The 22,826-nt window shown below is 40.7% G+C and overlaps 1 protein-coding gene across 7 annotated transcripts in view; it reads left to right on the top strand.

Annotated features, from left to right (window-relative positions):
- PRLR (prolactin receptor) overlaps positions 1 to 22,826 on the top strand; it is a 261,793-nt gene that overhangs the window by 107,910 nt on the left and 131,057 nt on the right. For 5 of the 7 annotated variants that reach the window (XM_075932555.1, XM_075932553.1, XM_075932559.1 and 2 more), the window contains one exon: positions 15,395 to 15,446. The exons of the other annotated variants lie outside the window; for them this stretch is intronic. The gene's annotated coding sequence lies outside the window, so the exon portion shown is untranslated. The remainder of the gene's footprint in view (positions 1 to 15,394; positions 15,447 to 22,826) is intronic. 7 annotated transcript variants of the gene reach the window in all.

The following is a 22,826-nucleotide window of genomic DNA, read 5'->3' on the forward strand; positions in this document are numbered from 1 at the left end:
AGGAAGATTTGGTTGGTATTATACTGGCTGGCTTGACTGAGGCATCTTGACTGACATCTTTGTTACTAAAATTTGCAACTTGGAGCCTAGTTAGAATCCTGGTAGCTAGTGGATCAAATAGCAGCCATAACCAAGACTGCTTTCTTTTCCATTTGCATCTAGAAATGAATTGCATCCTTTCCTTCTGCATGGAGTTTATCACTTAGCCTTTATTACCTAAATTTGACTATAGTTTGAACCTCTCTAGTCCAGTTCTGATCAAGCAACATCCATGGTCTAGGATGATTTTAGTTAGCCGGATATCCACTTACCATGGATGTGACCAAGTATCCCACAGTCCCATAAAGATTGTTTACAGCCACCAGTGCTGGCTCTTAGTGTTCTATGCTGTTATTTAGCTCTAATTTACCCAAATTAGAGTGCAGAATCAGAGAATTTGCCACACCCCAGGAAGTCAGTATTGTCTAACAGGATTACCAACACTTCCATTGCTTATTGGGCTCATAGAAGACAATTCCCTAGTCTGGCAACACCAGGACCAGCCATCACTCAGGGCTCTGCTTTTGCTTTGCTGCCGCTGAGGGGGGATTCCTTGCTCTTCCCAGCAGCTCTGCTGCTGCTGGGGTTCTCCCCAGCAGCCCCGTGCCTAGAGCTCCACCTTGGAGCCCTGCTGCCACCAGAGGCTCTGCCCAGGAGCCTCACTGCGGCCCAGGACTCTGCACTCTGCCTGCCATAGTCTGCCAATGCTTCTTGCCCCCACAGGGTCACCCCAATAATGCTGGACCATGGGTGTTGCCAGACTAAGAAAGTGTTTTCTAAAAGCCCAGTAAGCAGTAGAAGTGTTGGTAATGCTGCTAGACAATATTGATCTCTTGTGGTCTGGCAAATTCTCTGATTCAGCACCGGTCAGGTCCTGAGGGTGTCATACTAAAGAGGTTCAACCTGTACTGCAATGCACTGTTCTTAGAGATGGATCTTAAATCAATTCAGAAGCAGAATATAGTAGTTTAAGCAGGGTATCTTTCCATGGGCACATAACACTGCTGCTCTGATATTTGGCTTGTACAGGTTGAACATCCCTAATCCAGCACTCTCAGGACTTGACTGGTCCCAAACTAGGGAATTTGCTGGACCAGGGGAGGTCAATGCACCGGGGTGTCCACTTTTCCTCCTGGACTCCCCACTGCCACCTAGGGCTCTGCTCTCCCCATGGAGGGAGCTCTGCTTCCCCTCCTTCCGTGGCTCTGCTGCCACCCAGGTTCTGCTTTTGTCCCATGGCTCTGCTGCAGCCAAAGGGCAATTCCACTCTCCTACCAGCAGCTCCACTGCTGCCAAGGGTTTTCCTCAGGAGCTCCCGTGCCCAGAGCTCCACACTTCACCTGGCAGCCCCGCTGGCACCAGAGGCTCTCTCCAGGAGCCTCACTGCAGCCCAGGACACTGCACTCCACTTGCCATAGTCTGGCAATGCTCCTTGTCCCACAGGGTCACCCCGATGATGCTGGACCGTGAGTGTTGACGTACTAGTGAAGTCCAGATTACAGCATGTCAACCTGTATTGTAATACATTTTTTTGCCTGGTTACAAGTTTGTGTGAGTAGTAGGAAATATGCTAATGTTTTGGATATTAATGATGAACTTTCAAATGATGGCAAAGAGTTTTAGAATTTGGAATGGGTGTTCTTTTATGAGTTTATATTTGTGATATATCTAAATAGAGATTTTATATATAAATTATCAGGAATTATTCACTCAGCTGAAGATTTCATTTAACATACACATATAACGTGTAGCATGACACAGGATTATTTTCTTGGCTTGTGAAACCCCGAAAATGAAAAATGAGGAAGAAGATAGAACTGCCTGAAGATGTATAACCTTTGTTTACAGAAGACCTGACTCATAGATTTAATAGAAATTTCATCTATACCAGTCAGAAGAGACCATTGTGGTTATCTTGTGTGAACTGCATAATACATGCCTCCGAATGTCAACCAGTGAATTCTGCATCTAGTGGTTTAACTTGATTTTGAACTATCCTATCTAATTCAAGCTATGCTCTAAGACTACCAAATTGAAATTAGAGGTGGAAAATGTGAAAGAGAAAAATGATATTGTATGCCAGTAAATGGGAAGGTGATTATATAGAGAGAAGAAATCCGAAAAGTCAGACATTAAATGACCTATTTTTAGCTTGTACCTTTTATAAAGATTGTATATAGGCTGAGAGTACTGAATGGACATATGTATAAGTGTATTTAAATAAAGCAATTGGACCAATCAATCATTATAAATAACTAAGGGTACGTCTAGACTACAGGCTTCTGTCGACAGAAGTTTTGTCGACAGATACTGTCGACAAAACTTCTGTCGACAAAGAGCGTCTAGACTACATTGAGTTCTGTCGACAAAGCAAGCTGCTTTGTCGACATGGTAGTGTGGACGCAAAGGACAGTTTACATGCAATAACACCTTCTGTCGACAGAAACTCTGTCAACAGAAGGCGTTTTGCCTCGTAAAATGAGGTTTACCAGCGTCGACAAAACTGCTGAGTTCTGTCGACGTTATGTCGACAGAACTCAGCGGTAGTGTGGACGCAAGTATAGTTTTGTCGACAAAAGTCCACTTTTGTTGACAAAACCCTGTAGTCTAGACACACCCTAAGACAAAGCCCTTTGAAAGGCTTTTGTCACTATTTCTATTCTGTAGCTTGTTCACCAACAACCTAAGATTCTTTTAGATACATTTAATTTTAGAAATAGGACTGGAAGGGGCCTTTATAGGACATCTATTTCAGTCACCTGTACTGACACAGAACTAAATATTATCTAGACCAGCCCTGACAGGTGTTTATCTCATCAATTTTTAAAACCTCCAATGATGGAGATTCTGCAGGCTCTAAGTTACTTTCTTTCAAGTACCTAACTATGCTTAGAGTTAGGAAGTACAGGTGTTTCCTAATGTCTAACCTAAATATAACTTGCTGCAATTTAAGTTCATTACTACTTGTCTTTTCCTGAATGAATGAGGAGAGTAATTTAGAACATTTTTGTAACAACCATTTATGTACCTGGGACACAAGTCTTAAACCTCAGTTTTTTCTTCTCTAAACTAAATAAATCTAATTTTTTCAATTTTTCCTTATAGGTTATATTTTCTAGACCTCTAATCATTTTTATACTACTCTCTTCTGAATGTTCTCCAGTTTGTCCTCATCTTTTTCAAACTGTGGTGCCTAGAACTCGGCATAGTACTCCAACTGAGGCTGTATCTGTGCTTAGTATGGAAAAAGAATTAATTATATCTCATGGCTTGCTTACAACTCTCCTGCTAAACCTTCCCAGAATTATGGAGGGAGGGTTGTTTTTGAATCATTTTAGTTTGTGATGCACTATAACCTCCAGATTTTTTTCTGCAGTGCTCCTTTCTAGATAGTCTTTTCATATATGTATTTGTCCAGTTGACTATTTCTTCCTAAGTGGAGTATTTTACATTTTTCCTGTTTTTTCAGGCCACTTCTTCAGGTTGTCAAAATAATTTTGAATTCTAATACTGCCCTCCAAAGATCTTTCAGCCCCTTCTACCTTGATATTGTGCCCTTTATAAGTGTATTCTTTAGGTTATCCCAATCATTTATGAAAATATTGAATAGAAGCATACCTTGGAACCTCCACCCTTGCAGCTCAATAGTGAATCAATTATAGCTATTCTTCAAATACAGTTTTTCCAAGCAGTAGTGTACATACCTTATGCTAGGTTCAACAAGACTACATTTTCCAAGTTTGCTTAGGAGAAGGTCATATGTGACAGTATCAAAATGCAGGCTTGTTTAGAAATGCAGGTGTGTTGTCATTGTGGCAGGCATGGCCCAATATCTAAACAAATACTTTGCTTCAGTATTTAATGAGGCTAATGAAGAGCATAGGGATGACAAATGGGAATAAGGGTATGGAGGTAGATATTACCAAATCCGAGGTAGAAGCCAAACTCGAACATCTTAATGGGAGTAAATCAGGGGGCCCAGATAATCTTCATCCAAGAATAGTAAAGGAACTGGCACATGAAATTGTAAGTCCATTAGCAAACATTTTTAATGAATTTCTAAACTCCGGGGTTGTACCATTTGACTGGAGAATTGCTAATATAGTTCCTATTTTTAAGAAAGGCAAAAAAAGTGACCCGGGTAACTACAGGCGTGTTAGTGTGACATCTGTAGTATGCAAAGTCTTGGAAAAAAATTTGAAGGAGAAAGTAGTTAGGTACATTGAAGTTAATGGCAATTGGGACAGATTACAACATGGTTTTACGAAAGGTAGATCGTGCCAAACAAACCTGATCTCCTTCTTTGAGAAAGTAACAGATTTTTTAGATAAAGGAAATGCAATGCATCTAATCTACCTCGATTTCAGTAAGGCATTTGATACAGTACCACATGGGGAATTATTGGTTAAATTGGAAAAGATGGGGATCAATATGAAAATTGAGAGGTGGAGAAGGAACTGGTTAAAGGGGAGACTACAGCGAGTCATACTGAAAGATGAACTGTCAGGCTGGAGAGAGGTTACTTGCGGAGTTCCTCAGGGATCAGATCTGGGACCATTATTATTTAATCTTTTTATTACTGAACTCGGCACTAAAAGTGGGAGTGTGCTAATAAAATTTGCGGATGACACAAAGTTGGAAGGTATTGCCAATTCAGAAAAAGATTGGGAAATCATACAAGAAGATCTGGATGATCTTGTAAATTGGAGTAATAGTAATAGGATGAAATTTAATAGTGAGAAGTGTAAGGTTATGCATTTAGGGATGAATAACAAGAATTTTAGTTATAAGCTGGGGGCACATCATTTGGAAGTAATGGAAGAGGAGAAGGACCTCAGAGTCCTGGTTGTTCACAGGATGACTATGAGCCGCCAATGTGACATGGCTGTGAAAAAGGCTAATATTGTCTTGGGATGCATTAGGTGAGGTATTTCCAGTAGGGATAAGGAGGTGTTAGTGCCGTTATACAAGGCATTGGTGAGACCTCATTTGGAATACTGTGTGCAGTTGTTGTCTCCCATGTTTAAGAAGGATGAATTCAAACTGGAACAGGTACAAAGAAGGGCCACTAGGATGATCCGAAGAATGGAAAACCTGTCTTATGAAAGGAGACTCAAGGAACTTGGCTTGTTTACCTTAACCAAAAGAAGACTGAGGGGAGATATGATTACTCTCTTTAAATATATTAGAGGGATAAATACCAGGGAGGGAGAGGAATTATTTAAGCTCAATACCAATGTGGACACAAGAACAAATGGATATAAGCTGGCTATTAGGAAATTTAGACTCGAGATTAGGCGAAGGTTTCTAACCATCAGAAGAGTGAAGTTCTGGAACAGCCTTCCAAGGGAAGTAGTGGAGGCAAAAGATCTATCTGGCTTCAAGATTAAGCTAGATGGTTTTATGAAGGGGATGGTTTGATGAGGTAACATGATCTTGGCAATTAATTGACCTTTCACTATCAGTGGTAAATAGGCCAATGGTGGGAAGATAGGAGTTGCTATAGAGAACTTTTTTCTGGATGTCTGGCTCGTGAGTCTTGCCCAAATGCTCAGGGTTCAGCTGATCGCCATATTTGGGGTCAGGAAGGAATTTTCCTCCAAAGTAGATTGGCAGAGGCCCTGGAGGTTTTTCGCCTTCCTCTGTAGCATGGGGCATGGGTCACTAGCAGGAGGATTCTCTGCATCTTGGGGTCTTTGAACCGTTGTTTCAAGGACTTCAATATCTGAGATATAGGTGAGAGGATTATTCTAGCAGTGGGTGGGTGAGATTCTGTGGCCTGCATTGTGCAGGGGGTCAGACTAGATGATCAAAATGGTCCCTTCTGACTTTAAAGTCTATGAGTATAATACCTGACTTCATAACAGCGTTAGCTATAGATTAAAGATTAACACAAGGCCTGAGAAGTTAGGCAGATCTGTCACTTATCTGAATGGGAAGGCTAAGCCATTACATATCTTTAGGAGTATGCTACCTCATGTTCATATCACCACAGATGATATATCAATCAGCAGTTAGCCAGTGAATTATGCCAACTGAAACATATTTGATAGTGTGTTAGTGCAGTTCTTTTCAGTTTCTCCCAAAATATGTCAACCTGCAACATTGTATAAGAGTTTTAAATAGGCCTCTGAACACTGGGATTTTATAGCAAGCAGTGATACCTACTTAACCTATACCGAATGGATTATATGCTATATTTGTATCACCTTGTGCTATGATTTAATCAGATCTTATGAGTTAAGCAGGATTTAAACTGGCTCAGTCCTCATATGTGAGACTTCCAAAAGAAAACTAGCATTGCAAAAAGTGGAGCTAGCCAATTACAAGTTTGCCTTCTTCTCACTGAGTTAAATTAGAACCATTGTATGGTGAGATGTGTGCTGTACTATTAAAATGAAATAATGGATGAGACATGAGATCAGTCTCCCTACTGCTTGGTTATAAAAGATTCCATAACATTTTCCATAACGATCTAGTGTAACTCTCAGTTTCCTGGCCAAATTCCAACCAGTAATGCAATTCTAGTTACCTGAATTTTCCTTGAAATCTCGGTTAGATATGGTGGCGTTGCTCTAGTTTTACTGCACGCTACTAAACATCTGTTGCTTTCCACCAAGGAGGTTGGCTATATTTCAGTAGTGGTTGAATGCTCTCTATAGTCCATAACAATTTGCAGTGCTATTTTCAGTTGTTGTTAATGTTTGTAAAACACTTTTTGGGTCATGGATGAAAATTGTTATATAAGTGCAAAGTATTTATTCTTATTCACAAAATGTGCTTTGCAAAGTCTATTTAAACTAATGATGTCCTGTCTGATAATCAGTCTGCAAAATGTAAGGGGCACAGAATAAGATCTGAGAACAGTTTGTCCATTGCATTAAGGCCAAAAATAACTTGATCTAGTTCCAGGAAGAAAACAGCCTTCCAAAACATCATCATAAGTAGGAAGCTTGAATGCATTAGTATTCTGTTCAGCAGAGTGTGCTTTTGTGATGCTTCATGAACAGCAAAAAGCCAAATGCAGAGTGTAGCATGGTGTCAGGTTCTAGAGCTTTGCATAAAGATGCTCCATCCTTATGTGAGGTTTAGAGACCCTAAACAAAATGACAGTAATTTCTACCTACACTTGTTGGCAGCCAGATCAGTTGGGCCCTATGAGATCCATTCCAGGCATATGAAAGCGTTTGAGAATCTCTCTAAGGGTTTGTCTAAACTGCAGCATTTTTCCGTGAAAACAACCGATTTTCCAGAAAAACCATTCTTGCATCCACACTGCCATTGAGTTCTTTCGACAGAAAGTCGAAAGAACAGAGGGGTTTTTCCAACAGCGGTAAACCACTTTCTACGAGGAAGAAACCTTTTTCCAAAAAAGCTTTTTCGGAAAAAGGCATGTGTGGATGTGGAAGAGGGTGTTTTTTGAAAGAAGAAGCCTCCAGGAAATAACACTGGTGCCTGGTCGTCACTCTATCCATACTAATCACAACTTAAATGTGAAATAGCGTCCAATCAATGTGGACGCTATATTTTGATAAAGAACATCACTTTTTCATTGCACTTTTTCTGTGTGGACGCTCTCTTTCAAAATAAGATTTTCCAGAAGATCTCTTTCAGAAAAGCTTCTTCTGAAAGAAGCTTACAGTCTAGACATAGCCCAAGGCAGAGCTAGGAGGAGAGGGGGGAAGAGGGTAGTTTCTTTAGGGACATAGGACATTCAAGAGAGTTTGCACACAAACACATAAGGCATACCTATGTTAGAAGAGTATCTATGGCATGAATTCTCAAACTGGGAGTAATAACCCTCTCTGGGAGTTGCAGTATTATTAGATGAGAGATCATAAGCTATCAACCACCACCCAAATCAGACTTTGCCTCCAGCATTTAGAATAGTGTTAAATTATTTTTAATATTATAAAAATTATAATTTTAATTTTAGAATTTTAAAGTATTTTTAATTTATAAGGAAGTCTGACTCAGAAGTTTGCTTTGTGAAAATGGTCACTAGTACAACAGCTTGAAAACAACTGATCTATGGGTACGTCTAGACTACATGCCTCTGTCGCCAGAGGCATGTAGATTAGGCTACCCGACAGAGTAAAATGAAGCGGCGATTTAAATAATCGCCGCTTCATTTAAATTTACATGGCTGCCGCGTTGAGCCGACAAACAGCTGATCAGCTGTTTGTCGGCTCAGCGCGATAGTCTGGACGCTCCCCTGCCGACATCAAAGGGAGTTGTCGACAACCCAGGTATGCCTCCTGGGATGAGGCATACCTGGGTTGTCGACAACTCCCTTTGATATCGGCAGGGGAGCATCCAGACTATCGCGCTGAGCCGACAAACAGCTGATCAGCTGTTTGTCGGCTCAACGCGGCAGCCATGTAAATTTAAATGAAGCGGCGATTATTTAAATCGCCGCTTCATTTTACTCTGTCGGGTAGCCTAATCTACATGCCTCTGGCGACAGAGGCATGTAGTCTAGACGTACCCTATGTTATCTTTAGAATACTATTCTCTAAGACCTAAATATGTGCCAAATAACTATTGTCTTGTATTTATATGCTGTCACAAATGGGGAGCAATGCAAAGAAAGCATCTTTTCATGATATTAACTACGTTACATGAAACTTCATGGAATACTAGTATGATTCTATGGACTTAGGTATGACAGCAGCCAATATTTGATAATACTAAAGAATTTTAGATTGTAGGTGAGACATGAACAAAGTACTTCAAGCCAAGTACTTACAGTACAGTACTTCACTGTAATCCTTATCTATTTCAAGGATGTGGCTATGAGAACTCTTTGCAGCCAACAAAATAGTTTGCCTGTCCGTCCCACAGGATCAATGGATAGAAGGAGAGAGAAATTATTAAATTAAAAAAAATGGAGTAATGTATTAGGAAATTTTGTTAACAGTTTTGCTCTATCATATCTATTTTATTACAGTTTTAATGTTCATTTGCACAAAACCTGTTTTTGGCTGTGGCTGCTAGTATTAGAAAAATGTTCTTGTGGCAAAAAATTAAAAGCTTTTTAAAAAAATCTGTGTTGTTCCCCTTTATTCCTATGGATATATATAAAAAGTATGGATGTCACCCCAAACATCTTATGTGTTTACCTTCCCAGGCTAGGGGTTTAATGAGTGTGGACTCTTATTTAGCAGGCATCTCTCATAATGCAGACCTAATTAGAAAACCAAGTGACTCTGCTGTGCAGTTCTCGCAGACCAAATCAAGACACTTTTGTATTATAAATTGGTGAAATTAAACAAACATGGCTCTTTTATTTCTGAGAGAAAGAGAAATTGCATCTTACCATACACAGACAATTAATATGTTATAGTTTGATATAACAAAAGCCATTGGAGCAGGAAATTCCTTTTAATTTTGCATTCGAGCTCTCCTACTGTTTACTATGCAAATCCAAAGAGAACACACATTTGCTAATGCAACCTGTATGATTTTTGTCTACTGTTTGAGAAAGAAATGTGTTCCAAAGTGGTTGGATGGTTGGGGAATTTGGTAATGAAATATATAGGTTTTTATCCATAGTCTGTCACTTCTCATCCATCTTGCATAAATGGTGACCAAGGGTTGTTCCGAGTTGATGGTTCTCTGGTGGTACACTGTAAATGATCACTGTGGTTTTAGTTCATTTCCCTGTACAGAACAATACTAACTACCTAATGTCCTCCTATACAGTTTCAGTAGAAGAGGCCAAATAGTGATTGACATGAGAACTGAGCTGCCCTCTTAAAGAGATGGGTCTTCTGAGAATGAGTTGAAGAATACTGGTAGATCAGTCTGGGAAAAGTTCTGCTGTCAGTGTTCTACCTGTGTTATAGATTTCTAGATGACATAAGTGAGTACTGTCAGTCTAGCACTTTTCCATCATAACCATCTCCCATTGCATCAATGGGAATCTTTTCATTGACCAAAATGTGGATTGGATCAGGCCCTTCATGAGCTTCTAAGTTAATTCTCACACAATGCTGAAAAATAAGGGGCGTTATGAAGATAGCTTAGGCATAGTCTTAGGCACCATGATAGGAAGTCCTGAGGAGAGGTTTAACTTGGGAATAAGTGGCTGAGCTGAGCTCTTCAGCTCTGAAGTGTCACCACCAGGTTCTGCTGGATTTGACTGTGGGTAGAAAATTGATTTGGAAATGGAGATGGAGGAGCGAAATATATGCTATATCTTATGGCTCTCAACTTCCTGACTGTGTTAGATATTAAAAGTATAGACTGTGCATGATACATTGCCACTCTTTCTTCTGTGCTGGTGCTGGCAGCAACATTGCCTTTAGAGCTGTATAGCCAGACAGTGAAATCTGGAGGACAATTTAAGGGTCTACCTCAGTTCCCTGGAGGCAGAGTTGAAACCACTGTGTCCTTGAAAACAGCATTATCCTTTGCATTAAATGTTTAGATATGTGTTTGTATGTAGTTTCACGTATAAAACCATAATCCTTGGATGATGTTATGATTATTACTGGAAAAGGTTGCCAGCTCTCCAAATTGTATCCTGTTGGTGTTTTCTAATATAGACAAATCCTAAGTATTAGGACAAAATGCAAATAGATACATACTGGATGTCAACATGCATTTGCATAATGCCACAGTGAATCTGCTCCTTAGGTTTGCTTCATTTGAGTCTGCAATCAGTTTTCTGTATTAAAAATAAAAGTCACTAAGAAAGTGTGTGAGGAAAGCCTATTTATAGAACAGGTGTGACATTTAATGAACACACCTAAGGCTAGAGGTTTTTTCCACAAGATTTTTCTTTGGAGAATTTTGTTGTGAGAAGGGATCTTGTAAGAAGTGTCTTTTGTTGTAAGAAGTATGAAAGAAAAATTTTCCAAAAGGCAAAGAACAAATACTTATTTTAAACTTCTCATGCTGTTCGAAGTATTATGAATCCTCTCCAACTTGCTCAATCACACCAGCTTCCTGGAAGCGGGGAGCAAGCTGTGGTCAGGGTCTGGGGGCGAGAGGAAGATGGAACAGGGAGTATGGTTGTGGGGAAGAAGCAGGTATCCAATTCTCAGGAATTAGAAAGTTGGCCACCATAAGTATCATTATACAGATCTTGGCTTCCCATGGTCACACCAAGGCCCACTAATGGAAAAAAGTGCTCTTGGCTAGACCAGTCTCTACTGGCAACCAAGTATTCTGGTTTCAGACTGAGTATGATCATTGTGGTTGTACCATCACAACCACACACCAGTAGGCACAGTCATTTTCTATCTGCACTCGTTAGGCTTCCCTTTACTGACTGGCTGCCTCATTCTAACCTCTTGGACATTTTAATTTGCACTGCTAACATTTGGTTTCATCCCCGGATTAGTCTTTTCATTGGGTTAAATGCTTTTTCTCTTTGCTTTCTGGGCCCACCTTTGTTACCCAAATACCCATTTCACTTGGGCTATGTCTAGACTACAGGTGTTTTATTTCTTTTTTAAAGTGGCCTTTTTTGAAAAAACTTCATCTGCATCTAAACTGGTGCCGCGTTCTTTCGAAATTAAATCGAAAGAACGAGGTGGTTTTTTTGACAGTGGTAAACCTCATTTTACAAGGAAGAATGCCTTTTTCGAAAGAGCTCTTTAGAAAACATGTTTTTGACTACAAACAGGTCGTTTTTGAAAAAGAGCATCCAGATTGTTTGGGCGCTCTCTTTCGAAAAAGCGGATTGCTTTTTTGAAAAAGTTGTGGCTGTCTAGACGATCTCTTTCGAAAGAAGCGTGTAGGCTAGACGTACCCTTCCTGTCCTGCCTCAGTTTGCAGAAGCTTAAGAGGGGTAGCCAAGTTAGTCTGTAACAGGAAAAACTTAAAAAACAACAAATAGACTAGTAGCACCATAAAGATTAACAAAACACGTAGATGGTATCATGAGCTTTTGTGGGCGCAACCCACTTCTTCATAAGTGTCATCTGAAGAAGTGGGTTGCGCCCACAAAAGCTCATGATACCATCTACGTGTTTTGTTAATCTTTATGGTGCTACTAGTCTAAGTTTGCAGACTAAGCTACCAAACTGGACTAAGCTCAGAGGCAATAAGGAAAGGTTCATCCATCTGTCTCTCAACCCGAAAGGTCCTGCTTACTATGGGCATGTCTAGACTACATCCCTCTCTTATGAGAGGGATGTAAGTTGGACATAACGACATTGCAAATGAAGCAGGGATTTAAATTTCCCATGCTTCATTTGAATAAAAATGGCTGCCGCGTTTTGCCAAGTCAGCAGTTTGTTGGCAGAAAGCAGCTGTCAAGATGGAGATCGGGCGGCAAAGAAAACCTTTGTCAGCCAATCCCTTATGCCTCGTAAAACAAGGTTTACAGGATCGGCCGACAAAGGCTTTCTTTGTTGCCCAATCCCCATCTTGACAACCGCTTTTTGCCAACAAACTGCTGACTCAGCAAAACGTGGCAGCCATTTTTATTCAAATGAAACACAGGAGGTTTAAGTCCCCACTTCATTTGCAACGTCGGTATGTCTAATTTACATCTCTCTGGCGACACAGGGCTGTAGTCTAGACGTACCCTATCCTTTAAAGTTAAACAACAAAACAGTGAGAGTGAGACTGGATAAAAGTGATTCCTTCCAGTTACTCTCCCAATTGATCCACCTCATGTTGCCAGAGATTCTGAATGTGGTCAGTTCTGAGCACTGCTGAACACACAACTCCCATTCAAGTCAGCAATGGTTGAAAGTGCTCTGCACCTCTCAGGAGGAGCTCAATATATTGCAGGGTTGGTCCCTTCCATGTCATCTTTGATAGACCACTGTTTTAGGACTGCTAACTCATGAGGCTAATACATGCATGATTTCAGGTGTCTACTCGGTGCCCGCACTAACAAAGGAGAGGGCAATTGGGAACTTAATACCTTAATTTACTAAATCATGCTCTCCTGAAATGTAACACCCGCTGTAGTTGAATTTAAGCTGCTTGTCATAACTGATTCCAGGCTTCTTTTTTTTTTTTTTTTTTTTTTTTTTTTTTACTGTTCTTAACCACCTTTATTAACAAAACAATTATCCAAATGTATTATCTACATTTATGGATCATAAAGTAGGTAGCTCAGAATCCTTTCTGATGCAGGTTTGGCTGGATTTATTAAGCAACAAATTTCATCATGGTTAAAATCCTTCATATATACAATGTCCTAAAGCTTTGGATATCTGGAAAGTTAACTTAACTTTTTAATCTTATTATGTCTTCATCCTGGTGATCTGTAGCAAAAATTCTGAATACTGTTGTTTCTCATTCACTTTCATTCCTTATGTTAAGTAGAATATTTCACTGCCCTCTTTAATGTTAAAGTTCTCACTGGCTTGGTAAAAAATAAATAGCAATTAATTCATCATTTTGTCAGCTGGGTAGTCCTTTATTGTTATTGATTTCATCTAGATTCTCTTCAGGTGAGGAGGATATGAGCTTGTCTTGTTCCCAGCCAAGATGTCCATAGAACTGTATTGTGTGGTATTCCAGAAAGATATACTCCCCTCCACAGATGACTATATTACGCCCTACCATATAAGACGAAAATAGCCCTTTCCCCAGATGCCCCTTCCTGGTTCTAACTAATTCTCTCCCTTGAACACAATTTCTCTCCTTTGTTTGCTTTTCTGGGGTTAGTCCTCTAAATTTGGGAGAGAGAAGCAGCTGATTGCAGCCCAGTTCAAGCTGATTCAGTATCTTTTACGTTAGGGATAGGCAAAATGCATCCCAGAGGCTCAATCCAGCCTGCCTAACTCATTGGTCCAGCCCACAGACTGCATCAGGCTACTTCCTATTTATATCCTGCTGCCTGTGCCACCAAATTTCCAGGTGGTGACTCAGGCAGAACGATCCTATTTAAATAGCTAATGATTCCCAGTCATGGTACTACCCTGGCAGGAGTTGGAGCTGCAAGCTTTTTAAATAGCCAAAGCAACCCCAGATGGCTGCCAGGCAATGAGGTAGCAGCGGGGCCAGAAGTCGCGAACCCCTAGCTGTGTTTTTACTTCAGAGCCTCTGACCCCAGAGGACTCTGGGGGGAAGCTAGTCTCCGGCCCTACCTCTTCTGCCCCACACCCTCCCCTTCCTCGGTGAGGCGGTGGAACCAGCCCGTAACCAGTACCAAAATTCATTAACTGGCCTCTTTCCAAAAATTTCTGCCCACCCCTGTGTTATGTTGTCCTTAACTGTTCCATTTTTTGTTCCTGAGATGATGCATATTCTCATGAGATTCATCCCCAACCTATCAAGCCACTTAACTGCAGATTTCTAGATAGGGAGCCAGCCACTGGAGGAAATTTTGCATATACACCGTTAGAGCTTGTTGAATTATTTCTTGTGAATATTTTTAGTTGATGACGACTTTAGTCTCTTTCTGAGTAGATCATGACTTGCAACATTTGTTTATGTTACTTGAAATTACTTGCCTATAGATTTCTCACTGTATTCATATAATTATTTGGTATTTGAAGTTACTCAAGCTTTGTAATAGATCACCTGAGTCATAATGTCCATGAATGGCTGAATCTAGCCTTTAGTATCTACAGAACTTTTACTCTACCCTTTTCATGATGATAAGTTTTAGCTAAAAAGTTTCACTTGCAGATCCAAACTTTCCCTGTCACACACAATGGCACAAATAAATCTTCAGTTACGTTATGGCAAATATGGCTAAATGAAAAGATGGGTCAGAATTTGCAAAAATGATTACAAATTTCTCACACAGTTCTACACAAGTAATGCAAAGCTGTAAGCTAAGGTTTTTTCACTTTCATAGGATTTCTGAAAATTTAAGGGAAAGAATCTCATTTTTCTTCAAATGTCTCATGAATGCAATGATTTGTGCAGTTTCATTTCACTCTAAAATAAGTAGTTGACATTTCGGTATGGAAAGAACTTTTGAAGTATTTTATGTTGAAAGAATGTTGATAGATACTTCAAGAAAAGTTCACTATATACTTTCAAGCAGGCATCATAATTTTTAGATAAGAGAGATTTTAAAAACAAATTAATTGCTGATTTCCTACACTCCAAAGTACCGCTCTAACCTTGTAAAACTGTCATGCTCCGGACATTTTGCACACTGAAGAAAATCACTGTTTTGCCTGGAGCAAGGAACATAAATGTTGCAACACTGACTCCTCCTCTAATGGGCTGAGAATGTACAAGTACCTAGTTATATTGCTCAGAGCCGACAGACTGAATATCTTGGGAGTCAGTGCTGTAAACATTAGAGATTTTTCTGAATCTTATTTTTTTTTTGTTTTGGGTGGGGGGGAGGTATTTTCCTTTCTCTGGATTTACTGTTTTTTTTTTTTAACTCTTACCAATGCTGGATTTTCATGTTCTTGTTCAGGAAGTGCTCCCGAACTGACATGGATCAACCCAGACTTCATTACCAGGCAAAAGTGAGTACTGTGGCTAAACCTGTTCTACAGTGTGTTTACATAGGTATATAAGGATGTTTGTCATTCTATAAAGTATCGTATGGGCTTTAGACTGATTGGTAGACTTTGTAAATGTTAATAGGCTATTAAAAATCATCAGAAACCAGCTAAACTCAATATAATGTGTTAGATACTGTATAGCTAGCAGCTTCTGGAAAAAAACTATTGTCACCTGGCTGACAGTTGTCACCAAAACAGCTGTCTCCTATGAATTGCTAATAATAGCCTGGGCAAGGAGATTTTAGTTTACAAGGACACTTTAGACTTGCACTGATCTTTTAATTAAATGTTGAACTAAACTTACATTACTTTATTATTACCTGAAATATGCATTAGTTATGATCACTGAACGTACATCCACCTAGTGTTTCTCGGAAGATTATTGATTGGGATCAGACTGTTTGACATCTTTAGCATTCACTGACACTGGCATGGGGTGGAAGGGAGGTACAGAAACATGAGAATAGCTAACTGAGCTGGGGAGGAGAAAGGGAGCTGTGATGATTTAGAGCCCTTTTATCCTTCTCTGCATCCTGTGGAACCTCACTGCCATCTCTAACACATTCTCCGTGTTCTGGGGATTGTGTGGGATCTGTTTGGTTGGTTGTGGGTTCAGAGGGGGCCAGCATTTTTTTTTCTTTGGTCAGGCTGACTTGCCTACAGCAAACTAGATAGATCCCTTTTCTTTCCTTCCTACATCAAGCCTCCCTCTCACCGAGGCGCTGCACTGCATCCACATATCTTTTATTTTGTCTTGAGAGATGGGTCACTGTTGTTGAGCTATAGAGTCTTCCTTTCCCAAAGGCACATGAGTGGACTGCCTCTGTAGTATGAACAAGTCTTAGCAGGAAGCAATGCCTGGCATGTGTATATAACTAGTGCTATCATTTACTGTGTGTTTTATGTTGGCAATGCAGCCTGATAAAACTGATATTTAATTATGCTATGGGCTGTCTATCTCTGATGAAATGACCTAGATAAACAGGCTGGCAGGAGGATTAGCAACAGCTCACATGTAGCTGTGCAAATGTGGCATGTAGACCATGAAGGGAAGGGGAACCTGGAGGAATGCAGGTTGTATAGTTTAAAGTTAGTCATGAGAAAACATTTAAAAAATAAGTGTCTGAAGATGGGGTGGAAATTGAGAGTTTAGATTAATATCTACAATATGTTTGTGGCTATTTGGTCTAGAAATTGGACCAAGTCATCAGAATAAGCTTTCTTGTGAGAGCTGAGTACTATGAAATAGGGAGCAATTATGTTTATGAACTAAACACAGAGCTGGAATTCAGGACTCCAAAGTTCCTATCCTAGCTCCGCCACAAAATTCTTGTAACCTTGGGCATGTCACTTAGGCTTGCATTTGTAAAATCTGCCACTGATTTTGGGTGCTTCCTTTATCTGGTGTCTGAGACCTTCTTGAAAGGTCATGAGCTTCCACTGGCTTCATCTGGAGTTGCTCGGCAGCAATAAAAGTCAGACTTATCTGTTTCAGTTTGGGCATTCAAATGCTTAGATGCCCCAAACTAGTAGCAACTTCTGAAAACTTTGGGACTGACTCAGAGGCTGTAGGAATTAATTCAAAACCTCTGAAAACTGGGGGTGAAATCCTGGCCCCACTGAAGTCCAAGGGAGTTTTGTTTCAGCTCAGGTCTTTTATTGCCCAAGGCTGACTTCCTCCTCAGTGATTAAACAAAAGTTAATTACAGCTTTTAAAACAAAATAAATAGGCTATGTATTGTTATTTCATGGTCTCAGACACTGATAGTTTTCCTCCAAGTGTTTCAGTACTTCTGCACAGTCAGCGTTACAAAACTTAATTAAATTAATTTAGTTTTACAAAAATTAACTAAACTTCTTAACCCTCAGGAAGGATTTGATTTTGGATTTCCCCAACTTCACCCCAGTCTCTTGCGAGGAAGAGCTCTTCTTGAAGGATCTATTCTGTCTCCTGACAATATTTAGCCTTTCCTGAGCTTCAGTCAGTCCCTACCTGCCCACCCTCTCTGGACAGGGGTGCATGTGTTGCCTCAGTTTGTTTAATAAAACAGTTTTCTGCATCATTTACTACTGAAGAAACAAGAATCAAGTTTTACGCTGAATTATGCTCCCATTGCTCTTGAAACCAGTAAGGATGCATGTTAGTGTAGAATCTGGCACTAGAGCTGTTGCTCTATTCAAATGCGTATGTGGGCACACAGCTTTATTTGGGTTACTGTAAGTAGAATGTTAAACCTTTTATTAGGGTTGCCAGATATCTTCACAAAAAATCCTGAACACAGCAGGAAAAAAAAGAAAAAAAAAACAAGGAGCCAAAGTTGTTGAGCAAAGAAGAATGTCCCCACCGGCCTTCCGTCCGAGAGAAACAGAAAATACCAGGCATTTTACATATCCGGTATTTTCTGTTTTTTTTACCGGACAGGGATCAGAAATAACAGACTATCCGGGCAAAAACCAGACACCTGGCAACCCTACCTGTATAGTGTATCCCTTTTACCAGGTGTAGTCAGCAACAGCAAGAGCCAGGTCCAGTATCTGAGTTCCCCTTTATACATAACAGAACCATGTAGAGCCCTCACCCACTAATCAGGGAAAATGGAATCATCACTCCAGGTGCCTATAAAAAAGACAATGTTTCCCCACTAGCAAGTACTAACTCTCTCTGTATGGGGGTATGTCTACACTACCCCGCTAGTTCGAACTAGCGGGGTAATGTATGCATACCGCACTTGCTAATGAAGCCCGGGATTTGAATTTCCCGGGCTTCATTAGCATAAGCGGGGAGCCGCCATTTTTAAATCCCCGCTGCTTCGAACCCCGTGTAGCGCGGCTACACGGGGCTCGAACTAGGTAGTTCGGACTAGGGTCCTATTCCGAACTACCGGTACTCCTCGTGAAACGAGGTGTACCGGTAGTTCGGAATAGGCACCCTAGTCCGAACTACCTAGTTCGAGCCCCGTGTAGCCGCGCTACACGGGGTTCGAAGCAGCGGGGATTTAAAAATGGCGGCTCCCCGCTTATGCTAATGAAGCCCGGGAAATTCAAATCCCGGGCTTCATTAGCAAGTGCGGTATGCATACATTACCCTCCTAGTTCGAACTAGGAGGGTAGTGTAGACATACCCTAACAAAAGAAAACTTGTTGAAAGGGAGAGGGAATTTAATATTAATTTGGGAACATACTCATGATTCAACAGCATGGGCAGTGGCCTTTACCTCAGTTTTCTACCTTGCTGCATGAAAGTCCAACAAACAAATATCCTTTCTTCCAGAAAGTTATTTGTATTAAATATCAATTAACAACACACAGAAGAGGCTTGGCGGGAAGGGAGATAAGAGTGCAGGGCAGTCTAGGTCAGTGTTTCTTAAACGTTTTAAGACTGACCTAACAATTGAGGGGAAAAAAAAGTCACCCCTTTAAGGGCGGCCATTTTGAATTCTGTTGTTTTCCATGGCACACTTCTGACTGCTTTGTGGCACACCGTTGTGCCCTGGAACACAGTTTAGGAAACACTAGTCTAGGTTCTCATAGCTGTGTGTAACTCCACTCTACTGCCAGAAGGGATTGATGAATAGGGTACTGAGACATTCCAGGGAGGAGTCTGGGGAGGGCATGGAAAGCAGTTCTATATTAACTGCAAGGGGTGGGGTGCAAGTACACATGCATTCTGCATGGAGCATGATTAGGGAATTCATCATCTGTTTGCCCCCCTATCACATTTATCATTTGCTTATAGTCCATTATAGTTTACTCCTTGCTCTCCTTTCTATCTTGCTTGTCTATTTTAGACATTTTCCATAGGTACAGGGTTATTGAAGCAGATATCTCAGTTCTGGGGGTAAGCAAGGGTGCATGTATGCATGTTAAGATCAGGTCTCTATGCTCCTTGCTTATATACCACCTTGCTCCCTGCACAAGTGATTGACAATTTGGCACAGGACAGTTTCCAACAATGGCAGAAGGAACAAAGCATCTCTGCCAAGGAACCTTCAGCAAAGGATTAGGTAAGCTAGTCTTGTACATTTTCATCCCTTCACCCACTTCTAGAATATACAGAACAAAGGGCAGCTCTACTTCCTATCAGCATCAACTTGAAAAAGATCACTTAGCAGATCTCTCCTTTCCTGCATCATGGACTCCAGAGACAGACTGCTGGGACTGGCTAGACCTCTCCAGACTGAAAAGAGGTCATGACCTGCCATACCACCATACAACCCTGCTGTGTGCTCCATATTATCCTTCAACTCTATTCCCTCATTCATTTCTTCATTCTTTAAGTTGAGTCTAGGGTCTCGAGCCCGGGCGAAGTATTCAAAGGTCTCTAGACAGGGAAGCGGGGTTATCACAGAGAATGGCAATCAGCTTCTTATAGAGATACTAGTCTTTGGTGCAGCACCAGAGTGACTGTTTGCCTCCCTGGCCTTCTGATATGTGGGCCTCAAGTCCTTATCTTTGCACAGTACTAGTGCATATCCCATTCATAGCCTTTATCCAATATGCTGCAAGAAATCTGACTGTAGGTGTCAAAGTTCCTATGTCTGGAGAACAGCTGGAACTGCACAACCTCCTCCCCGACAGAGCCAGCAGATCCAACCACTTAGGTGTGCTCCAAATGGAAGAGTGTTTGCTGCGTCAAGCTGCCACAGTCTTCTGCAAGATGTGATATGAGATGCCCATGCTAAGCAATCAGGAAGTGGAATTTCTAAAATTCCCTGGTCTTGAAAGGTGGAGGGACAGATGCCTGTTTACCAGGGTGCAGGGAAGTGGGATTCAAACTGCTGACCAGAGTGGTCAGGATGGGCATTGTGAGACCTCTCCTGAGGCCATTTACAGTGCCCTAACCAAGCTCAATGTTTACACTAAACTTTGTCTCTATAACTATGCTGTAAAAAGCTTTATGCATGTCGAGGTGATTATATTTTGCTGCAAAAAGAGCATTTTAATGTGTACACTTCTGCTGTTTTGTTGATGAAACCTGACTATTGTTGACAAAACAACATAGTGTAGACAAGGCCTAAGCATGGAGAGAGATTGGCAGGGGAGCTCAACTACTCCCATTTCACTGGGTTTGTGTCCATGGTCGTTGCATGGGATATTGAAGGGCTGGCACTCTGGAGTGCCTTAGGGCTGACCTTCTTGGTCCACTTCCTACCACTCACTCTACTGTCCAAATTTTGTAGTCTGTAGCAATAAGGTAATGAAAAAAGCTACTAACTACACCTTCTTTCTGGGCCAACCAAATAAATGCCTCCTCTCCAAGAGAGGCTTCTGCAAGAGCTCCATCCCAGAGTGATTCCATCTCCCTGCCTTTGCAGCCTCCTTTCAAGATGTCTGGCATTCCTCTTAAATTCCACATCCATCTGGAGCATGCTTTGCAAGAATTGCTGGAGTGGGGGTAATCTGTTCTTTAATCCTTCAATTGTAATACAGGGTTTATTCACCCCATCTCATATCCCCATGAAAATGCTGCATAGAGAAGAGTAATACAGGCAGTCCCCGGGTTACGTACAAGATAGGGACTGTAGGTTTGTTCTTAAGTTGAATTTGTATGTAAGTTGGAACTGGTACATATTGTAGGGGAAACTCTAGCCAAACATTTCTCCAGAGCTCAGTTTTATTCTCCTACACCTCACTTCCCTCAGTCCTTTATTCTCAAGCTGAGGTGTCTGCTGAGAAAAGCCACTCCGCGTCTCCCTGGTCTGCTGGGGGGGCGCTAGCTTCGCGTCTCCCTGGTCTGCTGGGGGGAAGCAGCTAGTGCAGGGTTGCCTCACCCCGTTTGTAAGTAGGGATCCGATGTAAGTCGGATCCATGTAACCCGGGGACTGCCTGTAGTTTAACACCGCTGTAGCTTTTTAGCTGTGAAAAGGAGGATGACCGCTACACAGGAAATGAGAAGGGAGCACAAATATTAGATAATTCATATAATAATGAGACTTTTATCAGAAGAGAGGATGGAAACCAGGAAATTGCCAACAGAATTAATTTCTTTTACCTTGTGCATGTATCTACTTATCCAGAAGCAGGTATAGACCTGATCCATAGAATTCAGATGAAGATGTTTGCTTCTGGGGATGTGGTGCCAAACTATATTTTGATGATGGAATTCTGGCAAACACAGTGGTCATGGGGAATCTGTTTTCCTAAAGTCTGTTTAAGTAAATAAAATATTATGGTGTGGCCCTTTTTTATTCTTCAGAAAAATGTTCAGAACTCTTACACTATTGCTTGACATTGAAAGTTTGATATTCTGATTCTTTTTCTCACTCTTGATTTTAACATAGATCAGAATCTGAATCTCCATAGTCCCCTTCTTCATTACAATAGTTGTCTGAAGAAATAAATCCTTCCCTTTTGGCACATAATTTGTAAGGAATCCAACAATGGCAATATCCATTTGCCAGGTTCAGTGATTAAACAGATTCTGAATGTTAGGTGCAGTAAAATTGAAATAGCAGTTGGTGGGTGTTTATTACTATATTCATAAAATAATCTCAGGATCCTCAATATATAGTTTTGTCTTTTGATCAAATATATTTAAGAGCTCTTAAAAGAAATAAAGGGGATTTTAAGTAGAATAAATATCACTTCTAATTGTGGAACAAAAACATTGAGCCAATGCTTACTGATTTTACTGGACTTAATCTGGATCCGCTAGTCTAATGCCAAAGATTTGAGATGGATACACAATTACTGAACTTCATTAAAGTTTATCAGCTTTAAAAGCAACAGTAGATCAGCTGTGCTGGTGCCTCCAACGGGTGGAGAAGGGGAAGATTCCATCCCTAACCCCTGAACAGATCCCCTCTGAAAAATCGATTTACTCACATTTTGTGGAGGAGACAAAACTCTAACTTAATGCCTAGTACGCTAACATTTCAGTAAGGCTAATGGCTAAATTGGACAGAACACTTAGGTTACAAATTAATTTCTGTATTTAATTCTATTGCTAGTCTTATTTTTAAGAATTTTGTGTAATACAGGAGGTCAGACAATGATCACAGTGGTCCTATCTGACCTTGGAATTTATTAATATAGTTTTCTAAAGCTGTTGTGCTCATATTTTTTTTATAGAGATGCCTAATATGAATTCAATTCTGCATCATACTAAGCTATGGAGATTCATGTCATACACATAGCAGAGTAATGTACAATTCCAGAAGACAGCTAATATTTTCATTCACTTCAACATAATGGCATGTCATAACATGATACAATGCTAGGAAGGCTGACAGACTTGCTGGGCCCCTGGGCAAAATGGGGGTGTAGTTCTACAGTCCCAGAAGGGACGGGAGCTTGGGCAGAAGTGTTCATAAACTTGTTATCCTATGATATATACATCCA

The sequence above is a fragment of the Pelodiscus sinensis genome, chromosome 6, assembly GCF_049634645.1.
Source record: "Pelodiscus sinensis isolate JC-2024 chromosome 6, ASM4963464v1, whole genome shotgun sequence".
Taxonomy (NCBI): domain Eukaryota; kingdom Metazoa; phylum Chordata; order Testudines; family Trionychidae; genus Pelodiscus; species Pelodiscus sinensis.